The following is a 13,474-nucleotide window of genomic DNA, read 5'->3' on the forward strand; positions in this document are numbered from 1 at the left end:
GCAATAGCAAATGCTACCCAAAAGTTTAGTGGTAAACAAGGTATAAAGATAATCAAACTAGGGTGACCTATTGGGTCCCAGTAAAATTAACCTATGCAGATCATAATGATTAACAAGAACATTATTTGGTAAATATAAGTGATCAAGAGCACAACTTGCCTTCGACGAGCTCCTGCTCAGTATTTTCCACCTGCTGAGCATCGGGATCCTCGGTTGCTTGCTCGTCTACTCGCAATAATACAAACAAACATGATACATGAGAAATTAACATCACACCAAACATCAGAACATAATGCATGATAATATTCTACGCATCGTAATGAGATCGTAGGTTCGAGAATCACTAAATTTGGAGTTACGGTTAAAGAGTTATGATTTTCCGAAGTTTAAAGTGTTTGATATATAATAAACTAAGTGCAAAATTTTAATCTATGTTTCATGACAAAACAGGGTTACCAGACGATAAACAAAATTAATATGAATTTAATGCAATTGGAATGGATCAAAAATGAGTTAAATTCATAAAGTTATGAATTTCTTAAGATTCTAGAGTTTATTTTTTATACTTAAATCAAATTTCTATATTCTCTGCACTAATTATCAGGTGTCCTGGACTGCGGGTATAAATATGTAGGAGTGCGGGGTTTAAGAGGAAACACCTTCGTAAGATCAGTACAAAAGCAAATATAACGCGAAGGTACATGCTGAAGCTACCATCCAGGGAGCTTCGGCATAGCGACATGCCTTGAGACGAAGGGCTGCACCGACTTAAAGAGGAAAAGACCAATCGACCCATGGTAATTTGTGTCATGATTGTAACTAGTTGTAAAGGACATAAATGTAATTTTGACCGGGCTGCGTCCCGTGCCTATAAATAGGTAAACAGTACCCCTGTACTATTCTCGCTGACTTGTACTCGCTCGTGCGTCACGCTTGTACTTTTGTCTTCTGTCAAGCCGAAGGTATAAATGTAATTCAATATTGTTCTTATTCATCCATGATTATATAATAAGGACATATAAATGATGTTATATGATTATTCATGTTATTTATCATGTTTCATATGCTTCTTCTTTCATCAGTGTAAACTATGCTGATGAAGGTATGTCCTTCATGACCTTCGTCTGAAGATCGTTATATCCTTAGGGAAATAATGCTTCGAAGGACGAAGGGCATTAACCATTAACTTCTTTTTGTGTTGCCTTGTTCTTAATTCATAGCATTTAAGAACAAGTTCCCAACATTGGCACCCACCGTTCGGTGAACTCACTTCCACTTTTGAGCTGATGGCTTCGTTTAACAACCAACTCGAAGAACCTTCGGCTACGAAGCTGGTGCTCCCAATAACAGGCGGTTCAAGCTCAGAGCCGGCTAACAAGAAGCAGAAGAAAGAAGCGCAAAGAAGGGTGCATCATGTTGGGGTGCAGGGACCCTTCATCATGTCAAAATGGTCCCACATCCCAATCACCTTCTCCCAGGAGGACCTTCAGCTTAAAGATTACCCTCACAATGATGCTATGGTCATATCTTGTGTCATCAAGGGATTTCTGGTCCATAATGTTCTGGTTGATACAGGTAGTGCAGCGGATATCATATTTGGTAAGGCCTTCAGACATATGCAAGAGCCAGAAGACAAGATTCATGATGCTACACACCCTCTTTGTGGCTTCGGAGGAAGGCAGATTGTAGCACTCAGCAAAATCACAATGCTAGTAACCTTCGGCTTCGTCCATAACACAAGGACTAAACAGGTTGTCTTTGACATTGTTGACATGGAGTACCCTTATAATGCAATCATTGGTCGAGACACACTTAATGCTTTCGAAGCGATACTTCATCCAACATATTTATGCATGAAGATACCTTCGGAACAAGGGCCCATTGCTGTCCATGGGAGTCAAGAAGCTACCAGAAGGGCCGAAGGAAACTAGACAGATTCAAAAGCAATTCATAATATAGATGGAGCCAAAGCATGTCAGCAGTATGAATACAAAAGAGAGAAGGCTCCTTCGGCGGATCAGCTGAAGCCTATGCTCCTATGTGAAGACATAGCAGAACAAAGGGTATTGTTGGGGTCTTAGCTATCTGAAGAGCAAGAGAAGACTTTGCTAAGATTTTTTATTCAACAACAAAGATGTCTTTGCTTGCTCAGCTAATGATCTCTGTGGTGTCAACAGAGATGTCATTGAACATTCACTCAATGTGGATCCATCCTTCAGGCCAAGAAAACAAAGGCTTCGGAAAATGTCTGAAGACAAAGCTGAAGGTGCTCGGAATGAAGTGAAGAGACTTCTTAGTGCTGGTGTTATTAGAGAGGTGAAATACCCAGAATGGCTAGCCAACACTGTTATGGTGAAGAGGCCAACAGCAAATGGAGAATGTGCATTGATTTTACAGATCTCAACAAGGCTTGTCCAAAGGACGAGTTTCCATTGCCAAGAATAGACTCTCTAGTTGATGCAGCAGCTTATTCAGAGCTCATGAGTCTACTGGACTGTTACTCACGCTATCATCAAATTTGGATGAAAAAGGAAGATGAGCCGAATACTAGCTTCATAACCCTTAGTGGCACATATTGCTATCTTCGGATGCCTGAGGGGCTTAAAATGCTGGAGGAAGCTTCAGCAGAATGACAGCCAAGGTCCTTCATTCTCAAATAGGCAAAAATGTACTGACCTATGTTGATGATATCATAGTGAAAAGCACGAAGCAAGAAAATCACATTGCTGATTTGCAAGAGACATTTGCCAATTTCAGGCAAGCTGGCCTGAAGTTAAATCCAGAAAAGTGTGTTTTTTGGGTGAAGAAGGGCAAGTTCCCTGGCTGTTTAGTATCAACAAAGGGAATTGAGGCCAACCCAAGCAAGATTGAAGTTATCCTTCGGATGGAGTCGCCAAGCACAAACAAAGGGGCTCAACGGCTGGCCGGTAGACTAGCATCATTAAAGTCAGCCAAAGTTTTTCAATGGGGACCGGCTCAGCAAAAAGCCTTCGAAGATTTGAAGCAATACTTGATTGATTTAACAACACTAACTCCACCTTCGCCAGGGGCTCCATTGCTTTTATATGTGGCAGCTTCGCACTCTGCAGTTAGTGCGTCGCTTGTGCAGGAGAAGCTAGAAGGTCAAGTCAAAAAGCAGGCTCAATTGTACTTCGTCTCCGAAGTTTTAAGTTTATCAAAGAAAAATTACACTGAGTTGGAGAAGGTGTTGTATGCTGTGTTAATGGCCTCCAGAAAGCTTCGACATTATTTTCAAGCATATCACATAATTGTTCCTTCGTCACAGCCCCTGAAGGACATAATGAGGAACAGAGAAGCTACTAGAAGGATTGGAAAATGGGCTGCGGAGCTTAATGAATTCATTATTGACTATGTGCATAGATCCTCAATTTAGTCCTAGGCGTTAGCAGACTTCATCGCTAATTGGACGACAGGGGCTCAGGAAGAAGAAATAAACAAAGACGCCGAAGCTTGGACAATGTTCTGTGATGGTTCCTAGGGAACCTTTGGTGCAGGAGCGGCTGTTGTCCTAGTCGCGCCTTCAAAAGTCAAAACATGTTATGCAGCAAGGCTTGACTTTAGCTACACAAATAATATTGCTGAATTCGAAGCACTTCTGTTGGGGCTTCGGAAGTTAAGGGCAATGGGAATAAGAAGGGTCATCCTGAAAACTGATTCTCAAGTCATTTCTGGTCATATAGACAAAAGTAGCAAGGCAAGAGACCCAAAGCTTGAAAAATATCTGGATAAAGTTCGAAGGTTGGAGGCTTCTTTCGAAGGTTTTTCTGTCAAGAATATTCCAAGAGGAGAAAATAAGCATGCAGATCTGCTAGCCAAGTCAGCAGCACAGGGGCTCCCTCTACCTTCGGAAATATTTTTTGAAACAATAAAGGCACCTTCGGTTGAACTCATGGAGAGAGCAGTGCTTGCAATTTCCCTAGTACATAGTGAAGATTGGAGGACTGAAATTATATCTTTCCTCCAAGGTAATTGTCTTTCGGATGACGAAGCTTATAATAAGAGAATGGAAGCAAGGACAAGACCGTATGTGATAATAGAAGGGGAATTATATAAACATGGAGTCTGTTCTCCACTCCTCAAGTGTTTATCAAGAGCTGAAGGTATTGAATTAATGAAGGAAATACATGCAGGTCTATGTGGATCTCATATTGGGTCTAGGCCTTTGTTGGGAAAAGTGTTTAGACAAGGATTTTACTGGCCGAAGGCAGCTTTGGATGCAGCAGAGCTAGTTCAAAAATGTGAAAATTGTCAAAAATGTGCAAGAGACCAGAAACAACCTTCATCTCTCACCCAGCTAATACAACCTACTTGGCCATTGCAAAGATGGGGCCTGGATCTGTTAGGCCCACTTCCACCAGCGCAAGGTAACTTGAAATATGTTGTGGTGGCTGTAGAATATTTTTCCAAGTGGATTGAAGCGAAGCCTTTGGCTACAATAACTTCGGTTACAGTCCAGAAATTCTTCTGGCAGGATATTATTTGTCGCTTCGGCGTGCCGAAGGCTATAACTGTGGACAATGGAACACAGTTTGATGCCGAAACGTTCAAGGATTTCTGTGATCAAATTGGCATGAAGATTCACTTTGCATCAGTTAGGCATCCGGAGTCAAACGGGCTGGTCGAAAGAGCAAATGACATTATAATGACGGGAATAATGAAGCTAATCTTCAATCAGCCCAGAGGAAAGTGGCCAGATGAGTTGATTAAAGTGATGTGGAGCCACAATACAACCATATCAAGATCAACAGGTTTTACACCTTTTAAACTATTATTTGGTGACGAAGCTATAACTCTAGAAGAAGCTAGAGCAGGGTCAATAAGAACAACAGCTTCGGCAGAAGACGAAGCTGATTACCACGTAGCAAAAGATACTATAGAAGGGACCAGACTTCAGGCTGTGGAGAATATCAATAAATATCAAGCTGAAACAATAAAATGCCATGACAGAAAAGTCCGGTTGAAAAATATTAAGCCAGGATATTTGGTGCTTCAGAGAGTGGCCAATCCGGACACAGTAGGCAAATTGGAGCTGAAGTGGGAAGGACCTTTTCTTGTGATATCTTCGTCGAGGCTCGGTTCTTACAGATTGAAGGATATGGACGACAATGACATACATTGATCTTGGAATGCGGATGAGCTTCGGTGATATTATGTGTAATTTGATGTAATCTTTTTTCATTTTTCTATGGCACCCTTTTCCTTTCCAAAGGGGGAGAAAAGTTTTTAATGGGGCCATAGCTTGTAATTTTTTTCTTTCTTATTTAGCTCCACGAGAGCCAAATCCCCCAAAAGCATGTAAAATGTAAAATCTGAGCATGCACCATTGAGTGCAGAAAAAGGAAAAAAAGCAGGGAGAAGCTCAAAAGTCGTCCCCAAGGGGATGTAGAGCACGACGAAGCTACAAAAAGTCGTTCCTAAGGGAGCGCAGCGTAAGTTTTCTGCTCAAAAGTCGTTTCTAAGGGAATGTAGAGCCAAATACCACCGAAATATAAGGCGAAGAAGTTCAAAAGTCATTCCTAAGGGGATGCAGAACTTATACCACCGAAATAGAAGGCGAAGAAGTTCAAAAGACGTTCCTAAGGGGATGCAGAACTTATACCACCGAAATAGAAGGTGAAGAAGCTCAAAAGACGTTCCTAAGGGGATGCAGAGCTTAAGACTCAAAAGACGTTCCTGAGGGGATGCAGAGTCTGGGTGTGGCTTCGTATGCGTGTGTATAGACATTCATTTGCACATTACATCACATCATTCATTGCATTCATACACATTCATTTAGACATTCGTAGAATCATCATCATCATAACATAGAGTACAAACAAATACTTCAGCTCTAATGATAAGGCTTCGATGAGAATAAAGAAGCAAAGATATGCTTCGTTGTGTACGAAAAGAAGGGAAGGTGTTTTTCGCCTTCGGCTCAAAAAATACAAGTTTCGTCCACATCAAAGCAATTCATACACGGATGGAAAGGTAAAAATATATTACAAGGTATGGACAAATTTACAAGTACAATATTTGATTCCTAAATTACAATATTTTCTACAAAGATAATTCAAATTTCTCTAGAGCTTTCTGCAGCAGCTTCATCAGTATCCGTCAAGCTTCGGATCATTGACCTTCGGCTTCGTCATCCTGTACATAACAAAGTGGTATAAGGTAAATAAAAATCTCAGGAGAAGGTAAGCAACAGATACAATTTTAATACCGGGTTAAGATGACTTCGAGCTTCGTCACCAGCTAAGTTCCGCCCACCCTTCGTCCAAATTTGAGTTATGAATCTATTTACAATGCTTCGGGCCAGGCTGGGGATGTCAGTTAAATCCGCTGGTGATAGGCTGAAGTTCGGCTTGTTTACGATCTTCTCATGCGTGCAACCATCCTTCATAAAAGCTATAGCTGTGCCGCGAGAAGCTAGCAGGGCACAGAAGTCACCATGCCCAGCAATAACTTCGTCAAGCGCCTCAACTTCGCCTTCAATATGTTCGAAGGTGCTTGACAGGTCTTCAGCCGAAGGTTCAAATTTTTCAGAACTGGCTCCCACTGAGTTGAAGACCTGTTTCAGCCGTTGCATGCACCGGTTGCCGAAGTTTAGGCATTTGTCCTGAAGCTCCTTTAAGGATTTTTGCAAATTCAAACTTTTTTCAACTTTGGTTGCAAGCTTCACATCAAAATTCTTCTTTTCTTGCTCGAAGCTTTCTGACTTTAGGAGGAGTTCACTATTTAATCTGGCAATTTCGGCTTGGGCCTCTCCCAATGAACCCTCCATTGTTTGAAGAACAAAATCTTTATTTTCAAAAGCAGCTTCATGATCTTTGATATTACTTTCCAAGCCTTCAATTACAACCTCGTTTTTCTTATCTTCGAGGTCCTAGTGCATCCTCAAGGCTTTACTTAGTAGCATACTCTGTGCAAAATAACCTTCATCAGAAATCACCTTCATCGCAAAACAATAAAAAGTTGAGGGAAAAACTTTACCTTAAAATTAGAATAGAATAAGCTGCCGACGATATGCTGTCGTCGGTAGCGACTGATGTCAGCTTCAAGCTTCGGAAAATCAACACTCTTCGACAGAGTGCTGATAATCTTTGCTCCAGTTCGATCTCGAATACATCGTAAGGCTTCTTCGTTAATTCCGCCGAAAAGCATCGCTCCTGGCTGGTATCCATAGGATATAGCATACTCCTGCAGCTCCTCTTTCTCAGCCTTGGATAATTCTTGACCAATTATATTTTAAAAATTGAAGCCTTTTTCTCCCGAAATATATTCGGCAATTTCCTTCCCTTTTTCAGGCACTATGGCCAGGACTTCTTCTGCAGAAGCAACAGTCTCCTCCGCGGCCAAATTCAAGAGCACTTTGTCGATATCAGATAATGTACTCTCCAGGTTGGTAGCTTCGGCAGAAGCAGCAACTTCGGCAGCTGGTGTTATTTTTGATGCTGAGGCCGGCGGTGGCATTTCCTCAATAGCTTGCATAACAGTAACAATCCTTCGTATTTTGGCCCAACTGCCTTCTTCGCTGCCGAAGGCTCGTTCTTCTTCTGTAAAAGCTTCGTCAGTTGCGGCCCCAGTGGACTTAGCAGCTTGATAGGTAAGGATTCGGTCATTACTTTTAAAATTTCTTCTACTTCGGCAGCAGAAGGTGTCGAAGGAGCTCCCTCTTCTATCTCAGCCATCTCCGGCTCTAGAGTTGTAGTTTTTCTCTTCTTCGAGGTCGTCACCTTCGACTCAGGACTGGATTTTCTCTTTTTCAAAGTTTTTTCATCTTCTTTTACCATCCTAGCAGCCTGTCTGCTCATAACACTAACAACCCTTTTTCTGTTTGGCCCTTCGACACCCTTGCTTAGTCGTTCATAGTCAGGGTATTCAAAGTTCAAGGCATCCATTACCCGATTCAACCTTCGTTTTGGTCGGGTGCCGAAGGCCGCAGTCATCAGTTGATCTTCTTTTTTAGTATAATTCCCAAAAATTTGTTGCACATAGCCTCAATCATTTCTAGCCACTCTTGGCAAGGCTCTTTGAATTGTTTCTCAAACTTGAAGCAATAGGGCAATCGAACAAGTTCATTCTTTTTCTTTGTTCCCTTCAGCTTCGGCATACTCCATTCACTCAATGTCAGAAATACCCCGTTGGCTAGGTATTCTTGCACTAGATCTCTAGTGTTGATCTGTCCAGCCACAACTTTGAATTCTGCTACAACTTGTTGGCATGGTGACCCCGACGTCATGCGACACAGGGGCCTAGTCAATCCGAAGCTTAAACTCAGTGGGCTTAGGATCATCGTCTTCAACTTCTCCCTCTTCTTCTCATCGGCCTTGATATAGAACCACTCACTTTTCTAGCTGGTTGGCCACTTGGTGCGATAGCTGAGCACCGGGGCCTTCGTATCCTTGCGATACGCGAAGTTATAACAGCCAAAATTTTCATGAAGCCCGTCTTCTCTGGCCTTCGTTTGGTAATGTAGCTCATGCACTCGGCAGAAAGCTTCAGCATTTGGGTCCATTCCTTGGCTTCGAAGAGCCCAAATGAAGATGCTGAGCCTAACGATAGCGTTAGGGGTCAGCTGATGAAGATAGATTTCATAATTATCCAAAATTTCCCCAATCATCTCGTGAAGCGGAAACCGCAATCCAGCTTTGAAAGAGCTTTTGAAAACTACTACTTTGTCATTTTTTCGGCTGTGGAGTGGTTTGTTCGTCGACAAAGTGAATAAGCTTCTTTTCAGTCTCTCCGAAGTAACCCAGCTTCATCATCATGGGCATATCGGCCTCTGAGATAGTAGATTTTCCAAAATCCAAGTGGCTGGGTTTTGCTGGGATTAGAGTGTTATAGTCTTCCTCTTCTTCATCAAAATTTTCTTCTTCGATGTCAGCTTGTTCAGCTTCGGCAGTAGGTGTGCCTTCGTCAATAGCTCCCTCCGTCACAACCAATCCCGATTGTCTCATGACTTCGGAGATCGGGGCTGTTTCGATGGCCTCGGTCTCTTCTCCTTCACGAGTCACCCTTGCAGTTGAGCGTACTCTGGCCACCTGATGTTGAATTTCTTGCAGTTTTTACGAAGTTGATACTTTTTACAGTTTTTTGACGAAGCTCCCTCTTTTGACGAAGCTAATCCAAGATGATGGTTTGCTCAAGAATGCAGTGAAAAAGCTTCGGCTATGGTTAACTTTTTCAACAGCACAACAGCGCAATGGCAAAGAATGCTGTGGTAACTTCACACCTACCCGTCTGTTTATATAGTGCTGCAGGCGGGAAGGTGAATCGCCAAGTTGCCCGCACCAGCTGAACAGTTACTCGCACCCGCTGAACGGTGGACCACTCGGTGCTTGGGAGCGAATCGTCAGACCGCGCGTACACGCCAAATGGTGGGCCACCTCGCGCTCGGAATATTTTAATCGTTTCTCGGCAACGAGCTCAGGGAAGGTGTTTTTCGGACCTTCGACGTTCTAAAGCCTTGGAGATTTTTCACGGATCAAGCTCGTTACGAAAAACGATCTAGCACCGCGAAGGGGCTACTGTTGGGGGTCTGCTTCGTCTTCGAAGGTCCTTTAAGAGGAAACACCTTTGAAAGATCAGTACAGAAGAAAATATAACGCGAAGGTACATGCCGAAGCTACCATCGAGGGAGCTTCGGCATAGCGACATGCCTTGAGACGAAGGGCTGCACCGACTTAAAGAGGAAAAGACCAATTGACCCATAGTAATTTGTGTCATGATTGTAACTAGTTGTAAAAGACATAAATGTAATTTTGACCGGGCTGCGTCCAGTGCCTATAAATAGGTGAACAGTATCCCTGTACTGTTCACGCTTACTTGTACTCGCTCGTGCGTCACGCTTGTACTTTTGTCTTCTGTCAAGCCGAAGGTATAAATGTAATTCAATATTGTTCTTATTCATCCATGATTATATAATAAGGACATATAAATGATGTTATATGATTATTCATGTTATTTCTCATGTTTCATATGCTTCTTCTTTCATCAGTATAAACTATGCTGATGAAGGTATGTCCTTCATGAACTTCGTCCGAAGATCGTTATATCCTTAGGGAAATAATGCTTTGAAAGACGAAGGGCATTAACCATTAACTTCTTTTTGTGTTGACTTGTTCTTAATTCATAGCATTTGAGAACAAGTTCCCAACAGGGTTTAATTTGCAAAAAAAAACTCGGACCTGCTGCCAAGGTTCTCAGGCAACAGGTGGTCCGCGAGTTGATTTCGACGAGAACCAGGGGCTCATATGTGAAAACCCCAAACCCGAAGGGGTAGCCATTGATGAGGGCCGTTCAGATCAGATCGAACGGTCCCAAACCCTAGCTCCAACGGTATACGAACATGATCGCCTGATCTAAGATCCACGGCTAAAAACTCGCCACGCCCCCTGCTGATCCCTGCCCTTGATCCACTAACTAGTGACCACGATTTTACGCAACGAACCGGCATTCGCCAGATCCGTTTACGACCGCCCGATCCACGATCAACGGTACCCATGCTTCTGCCTCCCCCGACGGCGACGCACGCACCCCAGCGGCGGCGCCATTGCCGGATCTCCCTCACCCACGGATTCAACACACTAAGCTCCCAGCCGAGACGCTTTGCCTGATCCCCGGTCAACGCTAGCCAATCAGAGGTATGTATTACCGTGATACAACGCAGTGAGGGTCTGGACACGGCGTAGACCGGGTTGGTGGTAGGGATGTCGCTCCGACGAGCAATTTCAGCGACGCTGGTGGCAGATTCTGAGTGTCGCGGCTATGGCCTCCCTTCCCTAGGCTTGTAGAAGGCGCTGGGCACAACACCGAAGGTCTGGTCGACGGCAACGCAAAGTTCCCTCACGGCGGCTCCCTCTCCCTCTCCCTCTCCGCTACGTTCTCATCACGAGGCGCCTGGGTGGATAAATAGGGAAGATGAAGATACAGTGTCCCTTTATCCTCAGGCAACGCACGTGTAGGTCGGTTCTGCAAGGTTCGCAGCCAGCTCTGAATTTTTTGTATTTTAGCCCTTAAACAGAAGTAAAATCACGTTTAGACCTAAAAAAAATTTAAACTCAGTTTTGGACCCTTAGCTCGGCGCCATAGCCTGTGGCGCCGAGCTAACACAGCTCGGCGCCACAGCCTATGGCGCTGAGCTATGACGTGGCAGCAACGGCTAGTTGCGTCTAGGGCTGACCTGGCGCTAACGTGGTGGCGGCGCGGCCTCGTAGCTCGGCGCCACAGATCTTGGCGCCGAGCTACGAATTCCTATAAAAACGCCCGCGCGGCTGGCCGAGAGCAGCTCATTTCATCCCATTTCCAAACTTCGTGAAAATTTGCTAGATTGAAAGATTTGAGTTGGTTCACTTCGTAGGCCAAGGTATGATTTCCAACTGATTTGTTTTGTATATTGGATTGTTAGTTTAATAATTTGTATACACCTATTATATTATCATTTCGATTATTAGTTTGTGTAAACTTATTATAAAGCATAATAGGTACAAGTGATAATTATAATCATTTATTAGATGAAAGACATGTACCGAGAGGCGTTGTGGCAGAAGAGAGGTCGTCCTCGTGAGTTATATCCGGACGTATCTAGTAAGGATGCTCCTGTTCCTCCTGAACTCCCCGTGCCTAACTGTGACTGTGGCAGACTGGCTTGGGTACATCAATCACAACATCCAGACACGGCTGCTCGCTGCTACTACCTTTGTGGCACTTTGGACGTACGTAGCTTATGACTTGTCACTTAATTTTGTTCGCATTCATTATTTTGTAGATATGTAATAGTGCATCTTTCCATTATTTTAGGGACATCAGAGGTGTTTCTTTTTCCAGTGGATCGATGGTCCTGATAAATTTGACCCTCGATATCTTCTTTTCGTTAATTGGTTGAGTGGAAAGACCAGTCATGAGCGTTTTAAGCGTTGGGTACCTCCTCCCCCGAATCCTCCACCAATGACGGATGCGGAGAAGGAGGTAGCAACAGAAAGACGGATGGACTCACCGCCTCGATGCGATTGTGGAGACCGTGCTGTCATCGACGAAGACTATGACAAGCAGTTCTGTTGTCCGAACATTGATTATGTGAGCCCATTGATACGCTAAATGTATGAACTAGTTTTTATTTACAATAAATTACTAATTTTTTCTCCTGCAGCCATACGGGTGGCGTAAGTGTCGTTTCAGAGAGTGGTTGTATGGTCCTTTGTCCCATTGGCCAGAGCCAGAGGTAAAGGAAAAGAGATACAAGGGGTGGGCGGCAGAAGAGGTCAAATTTGATCCAGTACTCTGCAAATGTGGTATTGAAGCTAAGTATGGATTAGTTCCTTCGGAGCTTGGTGTTGGATATTTTTGTGGACATATGGTCGATTACGATGAGGTTGGTATTTTTTTGCACCAGATGTAATGTTATAGCGGTACTTACTATTTTTTATAGGAGACGAGGAAATGCAGTTGGGAGAGTTACGACGACAAAGGAGAGGTGATGCGCACAATAGAGTCCAAGAGAATAATGGGACAGAAGATGCGTTGTGGATCTCGGCTCGTCGATTCGTACATTAACGATCGCATACGCGACATGCGTAGGGAAGCAAAATCTGCCTTTTATGATAGCCCTAAGCGTGCAGAGTATAGGAGGTTGAAGGCGGCAGATGAGAAGAGAGCACAGGATGCAAGGGAATGGGAAGCGGCTCAAGCCGAGAAACAGATGTTGGATAATCTTGTTGATCGCCTCAAGGGAAGTAAGTGAGATAAATGATATTATAATTATGTTAGTACAATTTATTTCCTGACTTTGCTAACTTAATTTTCTCATTATATTTGCAGAGATTGGAAGCGGCGTAAACTATTTGGCCGATGAGGCGCATGCGAGATATGTTCAGGATAAAATGGCAACGGTTGAGCTGATGGAGGAGGAGGACGACGACACATCTAGATTGAGTGAGCTTATCGCCCTCGCAGAGGCAGGATTACATGAAGAAGAGGAGGACGACACGTCAAGGTTGAGTGAGCTCATCGCACTAGCTGAGGCAGGATTACGTGCTCAAGAGGAAGAGGATGAGTTTATGTCTCAGGCCGCCGCAGAGGTAGAGGCAGCTTATTACAAGAAGAAGTCCGATGAGGCTGAGGCTGAGGATGAGCTATTCTCCCAAGCTGCAGATGAAGCAGAAGCCAATTATTACAAAAGAACTGGTGACAAGTGTGATGCAGGACAATGCAGCAAGTGGAATGAGGTTGTCGTTGAGGATTGCGCGACAGATGACTCCGAAGATGAGTTACTCATAGATTGTGATTCAGACTGAAGAATTGTAGCCTATTATGTAGTATTTACGCATCAAAAATAATTTAGAACTCTAAAGATGCGTTACTTATTGCTTATTATGTTTTTTACAGTTCACAAAAAAATTTTGCAAGAGTTCCCCTTGTTTTATTAACAACCACAGTTCAAATAATCACATATTATAAGACATATAAGCAT

The sequence above is a fragment of the Zea mays genome, chromosome 1 (assembly GCF_902167145.1).
Source record: "Zea mays cultivar B73 chromosome 1, Zm-B73-REFERENCE-NAM-5.0, whole genome shotgun sequence".
Classification (NCBI taxonomy): Eukaryota; Viridiplantae; Streptophyta; class Magnoliopsida; order Poales; family Poaceae; genus Zea; species Zea mays.